The sequence below is a fragment of the Cervus canadensis genome, chromosome 17 (genome assembly GCF_019320065.1).
Source record: "Cervus canadensis isolate Bull #8, Minnesota chromosome 17, ASM1932006v1, whole genome shotgun sequence".
Lineage (NCBI taxonomy): Eukaryota > Metazoa > Chordata > Mammalia > Artiodactyla > Cervidae > Cervus > Cervus canadensis.
The window spans coordinates 2334140-2352347 of record NC_057402.1 but is presented as its reverse complement, the minus strand read 5'-3'; the positions used below and the strand labels follow the sequence as shown (position 1 = coordinate 2352347).

At 48.8% G+C, this 18208-nt stretch overlaps 1 long non-coding RNA gene across 1 annotated transcript in view; it reads left to right on the top strand.

The window, feature by feature from the left end:
• Window positions 1-7424, top strand: part of LOC122454864 — a 28554-nt gene extending 21130 nt beyond the window's left edge. The window contains exon 3 of the long non-coding RNA XR_006273545.1: window positions 7371-7424. This is a non-coding gene — a long non-coding RNA (uncharacterized LOC122454864). The remainder of the gene's footprint in view (window positions 1-7370) is intronic.
• The last annotated feature ends 10784 nt before the right edge of the window (window positions 7425-18208 follow it).

Sequence of the window (18208 nt, the reverse complement as noted above, 5' to 3'; positions counted from 1 at the left end):
GTCGTGTCCGACTCTTTGAGACCCTGTGAACCGCAGCACGCCAGGCCTCCCTGTCCATCACCAACTCCCAGAGTCCACCCAAACCCATGTCCATTGAGTCGATGATGCCATCCAACCATCTAATCCTCTGTCGTCCCCTTCTCCTCCTGCCCTTAATCCCCCCCAGCATCAGGGTCTTTTCCAATGAGTCAACTCTTCACAGGAGGTGGCCAAAGTATTGGAGTTTCAGCTTCAGCATCAGTCCTTCCAATGAACACCCAGGACTAATCTCCTTTAGGATAGACTGGTTGGATCTCCTTGCAGTCCAAGGGACTCTCAAGAGTCTTCTCCAACATCACAGTTCAAAAGCATCAATTCTTTGGCACTCAGCTTTCTTCACAGTCCAACTCTCACATCCATACATGACCAGTGGAAAAACTATAGCCTTGACTAGACTGACCTTTGTTGACAAAGTTATGTCTCTGCTTTTTAATATGCTATCTAGGTTGGTCATAACTTTCCTTCTAAGGAGTAAGTGTCTTTTAATTTCATGGCTGCAATCACCACCTGCAGTGATTTTGGAGCCCCCCAAAATAAAGTCAGCCACTGTTTCCACTGTTTCCCAGTCTATTTGCCATGAAGTGATGGGACAGATGCCATGATCTTAGTTTTCTGAATGTTGAGCTTTAAGCCAAATTTTTCACTTTCCTCTTTCATTTTCATCAAGAGGCTCTTTAGTTCCTCTTCACTTTATGCCATAAGGGTGGTGTCATCTGCATATCTGAGGTTACTGATATTTCTCCCAGCAATCTTGATTCCAGCTTGTGCTTCATCCAGCCCAGCGTTTCTCATGATGTACTCTGCATATCAGTTAAGGTGAGTCTCACAGCCCTACAAATTAGAGAACAACTGTTTTAAAATAGGAGTGGAGGTTATAATGAGAAACTGACTAGGAATGCTAAAACACCAGGAATTACAAATTTTCTGGAAGGGAGGGGAGACAGGGAGAGGAGGGAGCAGGTATTTTTTCCTGCTACCTTAACTTCCTTGGTTCCCTTTGCATCTTCCCAAGTTGTTCCCCAAACCGTGCTGGAAACCAGGCATTCTTAGATCTTCCTTTGCCCTCCAGTCATGCCTACGAGGAGAAGCAGTGAGTACACTCGAGAGACTATTTGGGGAGGTTTGGCTCATAGTCCTGGGATTGTGATTGGATCTTGGTGAGTTCTGGGGGCTGCTTGAGAATTTTTTTCCACTTCACCTTGGGAGCTAAGGAGAGCTAAGTTGCAGACATTTCTTCTGGGGCCAACAGTGCCCTCACTCCTCGTGGAGGTGGGAATAGACTCATCAAAGCCAGGTTTAGGCAGCAGCACTGGAGAGCAAGCTCCAGGGACAGGATGTGGGGTGTGTGTGTGTGTGTGTGTGTGTGTGTGCTCAGTAGCTCAGTTGTGTCCGACTCTTTGCGACCCCATGGACTGTGGCCTGCCAGGCTCCTCTGTCTGTGGGATTCTCCAGGCAAGAGTACTGGAGTGAGTTGCCATTTCCTCCTCCCGGGGCCTCTTCCCGACCCAGGGATTGAAACTGCATCTCTTGCACTGGCAGGAGGGTTCTTTTTTTTTTTTTTTTTTTTTATTAGTTGGAGGCTAATTACTTCACAACATTTCAGTGGGTTTTGTCATACATTGATATGAATCAGCCATAGATTTACACGTATTCCCCATCCCGATCCCCCCTCCCACCTCCCTCTCCACCCGATTCCTCTGGGTCTTCCCAGTGCACCAGGCCCGAGCACTTGTCTCATGCATCCCACCTGGGCTGGTGATCTGTTTCACCATAGATAGTATACATGCTGTTCTTTTGAAATATCCACCCTCACCTTCTCCCACAGAGTTCAAAAGTCTGTTCTGTATTTCTGTGTCTCTTTTTCTGTTTTGCATATAAGGTTATTGTTACCATCTTTTTAAATTCCATATATATGCGTTAGTATACTGTATTGGTCTTTATCTTTCTGGCTTACTTCACTCTGTATAATGGGCTCCAGTTTCATCCATCTCATTAGGACTGGTTCAAATGAATTCTTTTTAACGGCTGAGTAATATTCCATGGTGTATATGTACCACAGCTTCCTTATCCATTCATCTGCTGATGGGCGTCTAGGTTGCTTCCATGTCCTGGCTATAATAAACAGTGCTGCAATGAACATTGGGGTGCATGTGTCTCTTTCAGATCTGGTTTCCTCGGTGTGTATGCCCAGAAGTGGGATTGCTGGGTCATATGGCAGTTCTATTTCCAGTTTTTTAAGAAATCTCCACACTGTTCTCCATAGTGGCTGTACTAGTTGGCAGGAGGGTTCTTTACTGAGCCGCCTGGGAAGTCCGGTGGAATGTGGAGGATGCTTCCATTAACGTTTGCATTCAGATGTTAAACTTGAGGCCACATGAACGCTGTGCTCAAGCCCAACTTCACATTCATTTCCCCCCGACTAATTCACTCAACAAATATATGTTGAGCACCACTCTGGGCAAATGATTTATTTAAACGTTTATTGTTAAAATTCTGTGGCAACCTCTGTTTTAGTTGCTGGAGATACAGCAGAGAACAAAATAGATCCCACTTCCTGCCCTCATGAGCTTATATTCTGGCAGGCGAAGACAGGCAACAAACAAAATTAGTAAAATACACTACACTGATATATGTTGATATCTGCTACAGAAGAAAATAAAGCACAGGGAGGAGATGGAAAGTGTCAAGAATGGTATCCTATTTACTACATTGAGTAATTATTTAACAAAATTTAAGATGTACAGTCCATGGGGTCGCAGAGTCAGACACAACTGTACAGCTGAATAACAACAATGAAGATGTACAGAAAGATTGTAAGAACAGTACAAGTAATTTTCAGATACTATTCATCCAAACTCCTCAAATGCTAATATTTTGCTACATTTACATTTCTCTGTCCCTCTCTTTCTCTCTCCTGAATTATTCAACAGTAAGATGTAGATATGATGGTTCTTTATCTCTAAATATTTCAGAGTTTGTACTTCCTAAAAATAAGAATTTCTCATATATACACATATATATAGAGAGATACATATCAATATATTTATGTATCTATATCTATCCATCCATCTATACATATGTATATGTCTCCATGGTCCAGTCATCAAAATCAGGAAATGAATATTGGTGCAAAACTATTATCTAAATCTTTGTTTAGATTTCACCATTTCACAAATTGTCCCTATAATGTCCTTTATTCTAGAAGGAAACCCAAGGTCATCTACTGGACAAATTTATCATGCCTCTTCATTCAGTCTCCTGTTTTATGGCACTGATACTTTTAAAGGGCACAGGCCACTTATGTTTTAAAATGGTTTTTATTCTATGCTTCTACTCTACTGATAGAATGGGTTGTTATTATTATTATCACTACTACCAAATAGTGATTTTCTAATGATGTCATTCTTTCTACCTTTATTAGTTGACTTTCTGCTGTAAGGGAGTCCTTCTTTTCATTTATTTATGAATCATATGGACTCAGAGTCTTACTTTATTCTTTAGGTTATAATCACTTGTCATTATTTATTTGATGTTTGAATTGTCCCAGACTGGCCAAGTGGAGGCCCCTTTGGTCTGGTTCTTGTACTTTTGACATGCCTCCATCATGTTTTTGAACATTTTCTTACTTTTTGCCATAAGTTGTTCATCTGTGCTTCCCCTGCACCAGTGGAATCAGCCAGTGATTCCTTTGAGTGGAGAATATTATTTATAAAACAAGATCTCATCTTTGTGTATGCTCGTTGCTACTCAGCTCTGTTATCAACAGATCTGGGAAATTTTGTACACACACACACATACATACATGTCCACGTGCCTTTACACTTATTTCTGTATTTAACTATCTATACATATATTAAAAACTATGAGTTCACGCTAATGACTCCAATTTCCAACAGTATCTCATATTCATGTTCTTTCCCTCTTTGCATATTTGTATTTTTAAGATATTTATATTTTTAATTAATTTCTCTGTTTGACTGCACTGGGTCTTAGTTGCCACATGCAGGATTTTGATCTCTGTTGTGGCATGCAGGATCTTCACTGCAGCATGCAAACTCTCAGCTGTGGCCTGTGGGATCTAATTCCCTGACCTGGGATTAAACCTGGGCAGCCTGCATAGGGAGCCTGGAGTCTTAGCCACTGGGCCACCAGGGAAGTCCCCCTCCCTCTCTCCGTATTTGTAACTCCCTTCTCAGCAGTGGAAAGCCTGGCTCCTGTTATCAATAATCTACTCACTTATTTGTCCCATCCTAGAATGTGCGGAGAGTAGTTTCAAAATTGCTAACCCACCCTGAATTCTAACTAGTAAGCTTCCTTTCTGCAGAAGTGGTGGTTGTTATTGTTCAGTTGCTAAGATGTGCCCGACTCTTTGTGACCCCACGGGCGGCAGCTGCAGTCCACGGGGTCGCAAGGAGCTGGATACGACTCAGCAGCCGAACAACAGCAACCACCTCTGCAAAGACAGGAGCTTGCTAATTAGAATTCCATGTTTGCTTCAAATTCTTTTTTTTTTTTTTTATTGTCTGTGGGCATGTAATGCAAATACTGTGTCCAAAAGTTACTTAGTTCTCTCCATTCAGTGTAGTTATTTGTTTTAAATACAGCTCTTGTTTTATTTCTATTCTAATTTAGGTCTTTCCCTCCATCCTCGTTGATTTTCTTCTTTTTTGAGAATGTGAAACATTAATATGGATTACATAAAATACTGTACTCAGAGAAGGGCTTCCCGGTAGCTCAGATGGTAAAGAATCTGCCTGCAATGTAGGAGACCCAGGTTCCATTCCTGGGTGGGGAAGGTCCCCTGGAGAAAGAAATGGATATCCAGCCCAATATTCATGCCTGGAGAATCCCATGGGCAGAGGAACCTGGTGGGCTACAGTCCCTGGGTTTGCAAAGAGTCAGACATGACTGAGTGACTAACACACACACATACTCAGAAATGTTATCCTGCCATCTGCCATTCCCTCCATCCTTCCCACCGCATTCTAACCCAAGCCCTGTAGGTAACTGTTACAGACTGAACTGCAAAACTTCCAAGTCCTATGTTAAAGTCCTAACCCTCAGTACCTCAGATTGTGGCTGTATTCAGAGACAGAGCCTTTAAAGATGTAACTACGTTAAAATGAGGTCAGATGGATGGGCCCCTAATCCAGTAGGACTAGTGCCCTTCTCAAAGAGGAGATCAAAGCACAGACGTACCTCCGAGGGAAGGTGGCCACCTACAAGCCAAGGAGAGAGGCTTCAGAAGAATCCAGCCCTGCTGACACCTTGATCTTGGACTTCCATCCCCCAGATTGGTGAGGAAATCAATGTCAGTAGTTTGAGCCCCTCAGTTTGTGGTACTTTGTGATGACAGTCCTAGAAAGCTAGTACAGTAATCAGTGTTACTGGTCCCTGCTTTATCTTTCCTGTTCCTTTTTGTGCAGAGGAGCAGATGAGTGTATATTTTTTTAATTTTCACTTTCTTTTACACCAAATGCAATATACTATAGATACTCTTTTACTCTGTCACCCTCTACTATATGCTGGAGATCATTCCACACCGGTACATCAGTTGCTGAAGAAGAAGGCAAGTATACTTTACTAGAATAAATTCCACTTGGTCATGGTGTATCTTCCTTTGAATACATTGTGATATAAAGTTTTCTAATAATTTGTTTAGGATTTTCACCTCTGTGTTCATGAGGGATAAAGGGCTGTCATTTTTTTTCTTATAGTATCTTCATCAGGTATAGTTATGAGCATTATTTGTCCTATCACTTCTTGGCCTTTTGTCTAAGATCAAGTGTATCATTGTATTTGTCCTTTTATCAAATGAGTTAGGACATGCTCCCTCTTTCTCTGTTTCCTGTAAGAGTTTAAAATTGTGTAAAATTGGTATCATTTTTTCCTTAAATGTTGGGGAAAATTCATCAGTGAATTCTTCTGGACCTAAAGGTTTGTTTTTGTTTTTGCTTGGGGTGGGGAGAGACAGGGGAAGAGGCAGGAGGGAAGGAAGGTTTTAAGGTACAGATTTAATCTTTAATAGACACAACTGCTGAGATTTTTCTGCTTGCTTTTATGTCAATTTCAGTTGCTGTGTTTTTAAAGAAATTAGTTTATTTCATCGACGTTATCTGTGTTTTAATGTAAAAAGAGGTGGGGAGGAGCTGGGCTCACGGAGCGGAGGCAGTACCTCATGCAGATATTGGGGAGGGGGGCGGGTACAGCAGAGAGAGGAAGCAGGAGGTGCAAAGGCCCTGAGGCCTGCGTGTCCCTGGTAAATTGAAAACAAAAGTGCAGGCCAGTGGAGAGCAAGAGAGATGAAGAGTGATGGAGGTGAGGTCAGAAAGTTAATGGAGTCCAGACCACCTGTGAGCATCCAGGCCATCGCAGGGTCTTTGGCTTTTACTCTGAGTGACTGAGGGCTTTGAGTAGAATATAGCTGAGTTCTCACTTATGTTTCAAACAGTCAGAATGCCTAGTGGGAGCAGACTCCGGGGTAGACAGGGAAAGCCTCGATGGAAGGCTCTCGGTCCAGGGAGGTGACAGAGGAGGTGGTGGTAACTGGTTGTGTCTGCAATGACTTTAAAGGTAGATCCGATAGGATGGACTGACGGAGTGGGTGTCAGGTGTGGGAGAAGAGAGAGGTCAGGATGGACTCTGGACTTTAGCCCGGGCTGTAACCGTTTGCCCGGTGAGGGGACAGGTTTGGGGAGGACGTTCGGGGCGTGGTTTTGGAGAGCTTAAGAGTCAGGTGCCTGTTAGGGACCCCGTGAGGAGATCAAGCAGGTGTTTGGGTAGATGGAGTCAGAGTGCAGGGGATGGTGATATAAATTTGGGAGTCAGTGTCATGTAGCTTTGAAAGGACTTGTAAAGTTGATGTCACCAAATGGGTGAGTGTAAATTGAGAAGAGGTCCAAGACATGAACCCTGGGGTTGTTCTATGTCCAGACGTGGAGAGATGGGGAGTGACCAGAAAAAAGATTGCTGACTAGTGCAAAGGATTTAAAAAAAAACTTTGGCCCTGTGGCCTCCTGGAAGCCGTCTGAAGAATGGGGAGTGGTTGGCTGAACTGTAGGCTGCTGAGGGGTCTGGTACCATGCGGACCGAGTGTGACCATTTGGTTTAGCAGCATGGAGGGCAGTGGTGACCTTGTCAAGAGCGGCTGGCTGGAGCTGACTGAGCCAAAGCTGATGGAATGGCTTCTGGAGGGGGTGGGAGGCAGCAATTCAACTGAGTAAGAGTAGATCACTTCTTTCAAGAATCTGCATTCCTTGGAGAAATGGGGTGGTGCCCTGAGAGCGGTGTGGGGAAATCACAGCATGTTTTAATTATAACCCCCAATACAGGAGCTGTTTACTCCACGACTAGGATGTGTCATTCACATGGGACTGTGGGGACTCAGAGGTAAGGCGACACCATCTCTGCCCCCCATGCATTTTAGCAGCAGTGATGGACCTACAGAGATTTATACCCCAAGGCAGTAGGGAAGAAGCCCCAGGGGCTGGTGGAAGCCCTGTAGAGGGGCCTGACCCAGCTGAGCAGGCACGGAAGTCTTCCTGGAGGAAGTGGCACTGCTGAGTCTTGAAAGGGAGGCAAGGAGCCCCTACCTCCAGGAAGCCTTCCCTGATCTGCCTGGTCAGAGTTATCTTGCCTTTGTTTTTGCACAACATCCCACATCTTCGTCGCCTTGGAACTTGCTTCGTTCTGCTTGGTGCTGGTTATTTATCTGGATCCCATTTGTGTGTCCAGGACCTGCCGTATCCAGATGCTTAGTACTTTCGCCTGTTTTAGCTCAGCCAGGCCGCAGGGGCTCTGAGGTCTGGTTAGGACTCCCACTTTACAGATGAGCAAAGTGAGATACTGGAGCTGAAGTACCTTGTCCGAGGTCACCCTGCCAGGCCGTATCAGAGCTCTGATTTGAATTCGTTTTGGTCCCTATCTAGCAACCTTTGAACTTCACTTCAGAGGCCTTTATACATAGCAGGGGCTCAGGAAATGGTTTGTTTGTTTTTTTTTTTTGAGATGACACAAAAACGAAGTGAGGCTTTTTTTTCAGAGGCCAGAGGAGGAGACTGTCTCCTGGCCGCAGAGCTCGGAGGAGGTTTGCATCCCTGGTAACCCTTCACAGGACCTGCTGCGGGGAGCTGAGTGCTTTGTACCTGGTTGCCTGGGCCAAGAGGTGAGCCTTGAGGAAAACAAACAATCTAATTCCAGGGGGCCCTCTGTGGCCTCTCCCTATCCCTCCCCTCTCCCCTCTCCTCCATCCCCTCCTTCCTTTTCTTAAAAAAAAATTGTTTATTTTTATTTGTCTGCACTGGGTCTTTGCTGCAGCACGCGTGATCTCTGGTCTTTGCTGTGGTCTGTAAGACCTCTACTTGCGGCATGCGAACTCTTAGTTGTGGCATGTGGGATCTGGTTCCCTGACCAGGGGTTGAACCTGGGTCCCCTGCATTGGGAGCTTGGAGTCTTAGCCACTGGACCAGCGGGGAAGTTCCCTTCCTTCCTTCTTTCCTCTTTTTTTCCCCTTCTTTCTGCCTTTAAATCTCGCTCTCCCTTTTTTCTTTTTCTTTCTTTTCCTTGTATTAAAAATGACCGAGAAGATTTCCTTTCGCACACTTCTTTTTCTTAGCTGCGATCGCGCGGGGTGTTGGGTGCTGTGTTTGGTGAGGGAGCCGACCGCCTCCTCCTCCAGGCCAGCAGCCCTGCGCTGAGTCACTCCGGTCCGGCCCCGCATCCCGCCCCGCCCCCGTGGCGTGTTGGAGCCCCGCATCCTCGCCTCCACCTGCTGCCCCTCCCGTCGCGGCTCCCTTCATTAATCCCCGGGGGCCTCCTTGGAAGGAAGGCTGGCCACACACAGGCGAGTGAGCCCTGGTCTCTGCCCGCAGCTGCTCAGGACAGAGAGAAAATTCTTAAAGCCTGGGACGGGGTGGGGGTGGAAGCCCCCGGAGCAGGGCTACGCGGTCTGGAGGCAGGAGGATGGAGCCAGACCCTGAGAAGGGGGCGGTGAGAGGGACGGGCTTCCGGGGTGCAGCCTGTTATCTGGGCAGGAGCAGGGCCCGAGGCCCATGCCTCTGCCCAGGGAGAGGGAAGGGGCGCTTGGTTTGCAGGGAGGGGGTGGCCGGCTGGGGATGCGGCTTCAGTGGGCCTCAGTGTCCCCATCCGTCACCAACTGGGGCTCAGCCACTCATCTCGGGTGTCCATTCCGACCTGTCAGGATGGCGAGTCTGGGGCAGGCTGGGGGTTCCGTTTTCCTCTTGGAGGGATGCTGGGCCTCCTGACCCACAGGGACGTGGCAGAGTGGTGAGGCTCGCCTCTGGGTGGCCTGCGTGCCAAGGCAAGACCCCTGCCCCGACCGGGATCTCAGCAGGGCTCGGTGCGGGCCGTGTGGCCTGGACGGTGCCCCACCCCCAACCCATGCCCTTGTGCCTCCTGAGTCGGTTCTTGCTTCTTTAGGACCTGGTGGCCTCCCGGAAGGCAACACCTTACTCAGGTGAGGGCTGCCGGTCTGACCTCGAGCAGGGCATAAATGGCACCCAGGGGCGGATGCGGGGAGACGAGGAGCAGATGACGCGCGGGGAGGGAGGCCGGTGTGGAGCTGCCCCTTCCTTCCCCTGACGATGGAAGGCTCCCATCACGCCCGCCGTTTTCCTGTCACCCATTGTCATCTGAGGTGGCTGAGGTTTGTGAGCTTTTCTAAGCCGTTGTCAGGCTATGGGAGACACAGTCCTGTGGCTTCTTAACTGATCATTTCTCATGTGATGACTGACAGGTGGAAAGGGGACTTGGGGCCTCTGGGGCTGTGGCCACAGCCTGGGAGACACAGGGACAGGGGGGCACCCCCCAGGGCTTGGGGTCTCCCTCTGGGGGTGAGCCCCTCCCCAGCCTCAGATTCCCTCTGAGGTAGGTGGACCGCATCATCTCTTGGCTCCTCCCAGTTGAAAAGTTCTCTGATCTAAATCCATCCATCAAACACTATTTTGAGGGTTTCGAAGTGAAGCCTGGGTGTTTTACATCAACCTACACACCTACCCTGAATATTCATCGGAAGGACTGATGCTGAAGCTGAAACCCCAATCCTTTGGCCACTTGATGCAAAGAACTGACTCATTGGAAAAGACCCTGGTGCTGGGAAAGATTGAAGGCAGGAGGAGAAGGGGGCGGCAGAGGATGAGGTGGCGAGATAACATCACCAACTCAGTGGACGTGAATCTGAACAAACTCTGGGAGGTACTGGAGGACACAGGAGCCTGGCGTGCTGCGGTCCATGGGGTTGCAGAGTCTTACGTGACTTACAGACTGAACAACGACAACAGCACAGTTATGTCACTGCTCCCAGGGTTTGAAAGTCTCTTTTGACAAGCATCTCAGGTGAACACATTTCTGGACCAGAGGGGCTCTGTCTCATGAGCCTCTTTTTCTGAGGAGCTGACTACTCCCCTCTACATCCTGTAGGTTTGTTTGCTCCCAGTGGGAAGTTGCACAGTGATGAAGGTCTCTGTGTTACTCTGAAGGCCCTCACGTCTTCAGTGTGATGGGGGCAAGCTCAGTGAGAGACGGATTGAAAAAAAAACAGTGCCATCAGTAAATATCAGAGGATGGGGCAGGGGGAAGAGCTCAGAATAAGAATCCTAAGTACAGTTATGTAACAAATCAGGCATGCTATTATTCTCACGGAGCCATACTTCTGCTCCCCAAATTGACTGGTGGAGGTATTTCCAGTTCAGGTCCATTTGCCGTTCTGTTCAAGCTCATGCTGTTTCTGGCTATGGTGACTGACAGGCACAGCCCTCCAGCATCCCAGATGCTGGTTCACGGTTCCCAGCCCCCTCTGAGGTTTTGTTGGGTCGCATGACTAGCTCTGACCAATGGGCTGTGAGTAACAGTGACATGTGTGCCTTCCCGGTTGTGGCACGTAAGAGCCAAGGGGACATTTTGATATCACTCTTCTCCTGGGGGCCACCAGGAGTGGCTTGGAGAGGCAGGAGGGCCGCTGACGTGCAGGGAATCTGCCTTTCTTGTGTCAAACTGTCACCATTAGAGATGATTTTGTTTCTGCAGCACAGCCTGTCTGAGGCTGACTAATGTGAGGATGTAGAAATGAATGGTACCCACATCACCGGACTGGGAGTTCTAACTCTGAAGCTCCTGCCTGGGAGCACTGGGCTGGCTGTGGAACTTGGTTTCCCCTCCGGGAAACTAACTGATATCCAACTGGTGGGGAGGGACGTTGGAAGGGTAGATGTCAACAGTCCAGCCCAGGCTTGGCGCGTAGTAGGGGCCCAGACTGTGTCTGTTCTCGTCTGGAAGCCCATCCCCGTGTTTCCACTCCTTCGCAGCCTAACAGGAAGGCAGTCCTGTTACATCCACGTCATTCATGCCTGCGTTTGGTCAGAGCTGCAGATGCCTGTGTCTGGGCGTGGACCCAGCACTTCTCAGAAGTGTGAACCCTCCAATCAGCTCCCCCACAGCTGCACACACAGGCTGGAAGGTGACAGAGCCATCCGGAGTCAGTCCTGCCCAGGCTTCAGCTTTCTTAAGAGGGGTCCATGGGAGGTGGGGTGGAAGGGAGGGGGTGAAGAAAAGAATTTTCTTTCCCATCTGGCACGTGTAGGAGCTGGGCTGGTTTTGTTGGCTTGGATGATTCACTAGTGTGAGGGGTGGTGGGGGAGGCGAGGCCAGTGGGTCTTCTGTTTCACCCCAAATACTTTTCAGTAGAACTCCAGAGACCCAACTCCTATCCAACCCCATATCCCTAGCCCTGAGTGGTCGTCGGCTACACTGCAAAGTGGTTAATTCTCTGTTGTCTCTGACTTTTTGAAATTCTTTGTTTATTAAACCCCAAAATGAAAATGAAACCTGACCACACGCCAAGCTAACACCTCAAGCGGCTGAAGGATTTCAGAGGCACAGGCTCATGTTTTAGAGTCAGCCTTGTGGAGATGCTGGGTGTGAGTTTACTTGGGGGGAGGTGTGATCTGAGGGCTGATGGGAAGGCCCTTCTGTACCCTTAGAATTTCCCCCACTGACTTTCTGCTCTTCCCCAAGTTCTGCCTTTATAATAGGAGTCTGAAGTTCGTGCAAGTGCCAAGTGGGAACAAGAGGCCAGCAGAGGTGTATACTTGGGGGTCCAGGATGGAAGGAGGAACCCAGCATCCATCATCTCAGCTTCTGCTTTCTTCTCTGTGCCTCGATCCCGGCTTGGCACATGACGGGAGCGTGTACCGGCTTCCGAGGGCCACCGTGACAAAAGCTTCACAGGCTGGGGGACTTACAACAGCAGATGTTTACTGTCTCACCATTCCAGGGTGGGGAGGCAGAAGTTGGAAATCAAGGTGTCAGCAGGGCCATACCCCTGCTGAAGGCCTAGAGGACGATGCTTCCTTGCCGCTCTCATTTCAGATGGCTGCTGGACTGATCTTTGTCTCCATGGACATCCTGCCTTCTTCTCTGCGTTTCTCTCTGTGCATCTTCTCCTTTTCTTATAAGGACTCAAGTCATATTGGATTAAGGGTTCACCCTAATCCAGCGTAAGGTTGCCTTAACAAGTGATATCTATAAAGACTCTTCCCCAATAAGGTTACACACCCAGGTACAGGTGTTAGGATATCAACATATTTGGGGGTGGGTTGGACACAATTCAATCCATAACAGGGCACAGCCCATATTTACCAAGTGAATGATCAGACACCAGGGGAGCAGAGAGGGCTCTGGACAATGAGGGGCAGCTGGCTCTAGACAGGGGGGCTCTGCAACTAAGATGCTCAGATATGTCCAAACATCACATGGGCTCGGATGCCTGAGAAAGGCTGGCCTTCACCCAGTTCACCACTTTGAGGCCCGGGGTCCTTCCCTTCCGAGAGCCACTGGCGTCCTTTTCTAGGCCTTTCTATTCATTAAGTGACTATAGAGAGACCAGACCCCAAGCCGAGTTTTGATGAGATGGAGAAGTAAAAGATACAGTTCTGACTCCCAAGGAGCTCCCAGCCAAGCAGGGAAGATGGCTGGGATGGTAGTTTTGACACCGCAGGCTGTAGACGTAGGTCTCTAATTCGAAGCGGAATCGTGGGAAGATGTGGCAGAGCAGGGTTTTTTAAAAACTGTGGTTTAAAAATATTTTATTTTATCCAAGTCAGGCCCCCTTACCGTGATCTGAAGAATACTTGACCTCACAATCTCTGGGGAAAATCTGGGCGGTCTGACTAGGATCCGGATTTTCTCTGCTAATACCAGGGCGTGGGTACTGCTGACAGAAGCTCTTGCGCACGATGGCTCGGGGCTGGAAGCAAAAGCGTCTCAAACACTGGTTGTGAAGTTTCCAGGGGAGACTGTCCTCTGCAGGAGGAGCAAGAGCCACCCTGTAGCCTTCCCTGTTCCAGAAAGATCCGCAGTGAATACATAATTAGGCCCTCTGTAATTACCAGTTTGAATCTGCCTAGGACACTAGGGCTCCCACCCCCTAATTTACCTTATAAATTTATTCTGCTAAAAAAGTCGAAAATGTCAGTCTTCTGTGAAAGCTGCATAAATGAATTATCTCCCCGGATGACAGAAGGTGGGAAGGAGGGGGAAGCTTCGAGAGGACATTCTTTATTGTGTGTGTCTAAGAGTACCCCCCAACTTAGCACCAACCCGCGCAGAGCCCAGCCAGGCAGCGGACGCCGATGGGAAGGGGACAACCCCAGCTTCTCAGCATCCCTGGCAGGTGGGGAGAAGCGCTTTTAACACCTGCCCCTTTGGACTTCAGAGAATCCGGCATGCAGCACCAGGCAACAGAGGCCCCCAAACAGAAGGGAAAGAAGCGGGGAAAGGCAGCTTTTTAAAAAGGGTCCCACCAAACCTCTTCCCTCAGTGGCCCCTGCCCCTCGGATGGTACCCTGCCAGGACAGTGTTCACTGCATCTCAAAGCCAGGTGCATCCCTGCCCCCCACACCACAGAGCTCTTCAGAGTCCAGTCACTGCTCCCCTGATTCTTTTAAGAAAAATGTAAGGTAGATCTTCTATGCCATTTTAGAAGGTTTGAAATAATAAGTTCTTATAAAAGCGCTGCTGGTCACTCAGTAGTGTCCAAATCTTTGTGACCCCCATGGACTGTAGCCCACCAGGCTCCTCTGTCCATGGAATTCTCCAGGTAAGAATACTGGAGTGGGTTGCCATTCTTTTCTCCAGGGGATCTTCCCAACCCAGGGAATGAACCCAGCGTCCTGCATTGTAGGCTGATTCCTTACCTTCTGAGCTACTGGAAGTGAAGTGAAGTGAAGTGAAGTGAAGTGAAGTCGCTCAGTCATGTCCGACTCTTTGTGACACCATGGACTGTAGCCTATCAGGCTCCTCTGTCTGTGGGATTTTCTAGACTAGATTACTGGAGTGGGTTGCCATTTCCTTCTCCATCTGAGCTACTAGGGAGCCCTTTTTAAAGCCCTGCTAACCCCATCATCCTAACACAATAGTTGTTGTCATTTCTGTCTCTCTTTCCAGTCTTTTCTTCATAGGTGGTCAGTTTTTCTCCCCTCCTGCTCCCTAACACAAAGTATATAGGAGCCTCAACTTTAAGTTTTTAATTTCTTGTGGCTGATTATAAAAACGTAAATGTCGGCTATGGGGAATTTGGAGATTAACAGAAGAAAATGAACGGTGAGCCCCCATCTCCAAGATGATGCCTGCACATTTCTCAGTCGTAGTTTTGTGCGCTTGGCTTTTTCAAGGCCCCCATGCAGGTGTTTTTAGGTCTTATGCTGAGGTCTTGCTGCCTCGTTCATTCAAACCTACTGTGTCCATCACTGTCCAAGGAGAGAAGGTAGACCCTGCTGTCTGCTTTGAGGAGCTCAGAGCCCAGTGATTTGCTATAGCCTGCGTGGTGATAAAGACAAGGTCTCCAGAACATAGCAGGTGCTTCACCACACATAAATATGTTCAAGAATGAAGTCTAGGGAAAATTACTCTTTTCACTCCTGAAACAAAATACTCAAGTGTATACCACAGGTTGGGTTGAATGTGAATTTCCTCTTGACATCAGCATAAGGCTCCATGATAATAATATCTCTGATGTGCTACATTTCTACTATGGGCCTGGTCCCATGCTCCAGGCTTTCAGACAGATTATCTGATGTCCTTGCTGAGAGTCTTGGAGGACTGGGATAGGAGGACCTGGGACGCTGGGAAGGGAAGCAGCTTGCTTGAGGTCTCCCAGCAAACAGCAGGGGCGGTGGGGACCTGACCGCTGTGCCTCTTGGAGGTGTGGATCAAGAAGCTTGTGCATCTCGCAAAGTTGCTAGAAGAATAAACACAGGTCAGGGAAGGGACCAGGCTCTGCACTCTGTAACAATCTGCGCCAGGATTAGTGATTTGTCTGATCTAAACTTTAACCAGCAGACCCCCCGTCCACCCCTGTTCTCTTGTCTTGCGCGTCAAGCCCCTTTCCTCTGCTGAGTCCTTTATGATACTTGGCATCTCCAGACCTTCTTTATTTTTGCTCCTTCATCCCATTTCTAGATGATTTGGTTTCAGAGCCATGGTCATGTTTTCTGAATTTTGCTGTTTCCCCAGGGTGTGTGTGTGGGGGATTCCTCTATTAACCTCATCTTTGGTTCTTTTTATATCTCCTCTTTTTCCCTGGGTCTCGGTCCTGCCTGCACTCACTTTCCTTCGCTGACTTAATTCCATACCCAGCGGGGCCTCCAGGGGCCGCCTTGCAGGGTGGCTGGGAATCCAATCTGGCCGGAGGCTGGGGGCATGTTTGTACCAGACACCAACTCGGCAGTGATTCTTGCTTTGCCTCTTCGAGACTGGCCTTGACTTCCTGGGGATGAAGGGCCCTCTCTTCCCAGGATCAGATAAGATAAACTTCTTGAGTTTCTGACCTAGCAGGCCTTGAGGGTCTGGGAAGAACTCTGTACTCGGTGTTTAGGATCCCCGCCCCCTTCCCTGGATTACTCCCATGGCACTGGGGAGGCACGGCCATGAGAACCTTCGGTGGTCTGTGACGCGGCCCCTGTGGTCCTATCCTGTGTCTGCTTCACCACACAGTCCTTGGAGCAGGGGTGGAGGGCAAATTCAGGTCTGTCTGGACGAGGAACCATACGACCGTCTTGGTGCCCCGTACGTGCTTGGCGCGTGGCAAACCCCCCATCCACCCTATCCATGTGTGATGTTGATGTGTGAGTCACAGCGATGCTGTGGGCTGACTGCTGGGTGCTAGCGACCGGGCCTGTGCTCACCTCTGCTCAGGCAGTCAGCCCACAGGTGCCCTGGAGCCCCATCGGACCAGGGAAGTCACTGAGCTGAGAAGGAAGGTCCTCTCCTCTCTCTCTGGACCAACTGGCCAGTGGGTGCCTGGTACACAACCCGAGACCCCAGGTCTGCGCCCCCAGCTGCACGCAGAGGCAGGATCATGCAGGACGGAGGGAGAAACTCGAGTTGGAGGTGGCAAACAGCTCTCCTGGGCACCGACAAGAGTCTGGCCTTCTCTCCTGGCAGGCTGCGTTTAGGGGGCCGGTGACTCATCCAGAACCAGCCTCCATTTTTCGTGTGGAGGAAAGCCTTGATGGGCGCTGGAGGCTAATTGCACTGCGCTGGGAGTAATGCAGCTGCTGTAATCCCTGTCACCTCTAACGACGCAGTGGGAGCTTCCGGGGCATCACGCTGGGCGTTTGGGGGCTGTCTGCATTTTTGGTGAGTGTCACCGTCAGAGGTCGGGCAGGGCACCAGGGACAACCAGGGAAGCGGCCACGTCTTTAATTAAAGGAGGCCCTCTTGTGACCACTGCTCAGCCTAATAAGTTGTCTTCAGTCACAGAGAAAGTTGCTATTAGACCTGATAGGAAGCAGCAACTCAGAACAGCTTAGCTCTCAGGACGAGACCGTGTTTCCTAACAGTTTCCAGGAATGACATCGCCACCTGGCCTGGATATTCCGGCTTTCGGGGGCGGGGGGAGTCTTCCTGTGGCCCTCTCCTGGGAACCTGGGGACTGGCCTGCATTCACCCCTTACTTGGGAAGTGTAACCCTTAGAGATCGGAAGAAACCTGGGAATAAGACAATTCAATAAAGTCACAATAAAACATCCAAAGCCTTTCATACTTTTTCACTTTCTTTAACTCAATTTATTTTTCATTTTGTGGACAGAGATTTAGTCTGGGTATTAGTTTATGATTCTTTTTTTGCTGAAGGAATTACTCAACACACACACATATAAAAAGGAAATATTATTTTTATCATTTATTTTGTGCCATGTATACCATAGGAGAAAAAAAATGGAGCGAAATCACTTCAGTACCGCTGTGTTTTTCATTACAAAGTTATTACATATAGAAATTACTCCAAATTATCTGAAATGAATGGAAATTATGAGGTTTAAATTCCCCAGGTTACTGCAGGCACAGCTCTGGAAATTTATTTTGTCATCTTGCTGAACATAATTGCTACAACAAAATTTCTTCCATTTTACAACTGCAGCATAACTTATTTATACCGGTGTAGCTGTAATTTTACATCAATAAGTTGCATGGGAAGGAATACACAGGTGGTAATTGAAAACAATAATTTGTGCTGAAGTCCAGGTGGAACGGTTGGCTGAGGAAAAGACTTCAGTTACCGTCGGCAACGGCGTGTGTCACTGTGGCCTCCTCCCACCATGGTGTCGGACACCCGTCAAACCGTCCAAACGCCCTCCGGCTTGGCCCCTGTGGCCGTGGCGGGGAGAGCCAGGGCTGGTCTGCCTTTGCACCATGGCCCGTGCATCCTAGTCCTAAAACTGAGGCCACGGGACCCCGGGGGAAGTCAGGGAGGCCCCGGTACCCCCCCACCCCCCCAGCTCCTGCCTTTGTCTCCTCCTGCTGTCTGACGCTTCTGGGTTGGGGGCCTTTAGGTGTGTGCGTGCTAGGTTGCTTCAGGCATGTCCGACTCTTTTTGACCCTATGGACCATAGCCCGCCAGCTTCCTCTGTCCATGGGATTCTGGAATTCCATGGCAAGAGTACTGGAGTGGGTTGCCATTTCCTCCTCAGGGGGATCTTCCCCACCCAGGGATCGAACCCTCATCTCTTCCATCTCCTGCATTAGCAGGCAGGTTCTTTACCACTAGCGCCACTGGAGCTAATTAAGGTGTTTGATAGATATCAGTTGGAGTATGAGTTCTTGCCAGAAACAACGACAATTCGATTCCCCGAACACGACGCAGAGCGTTAAATCC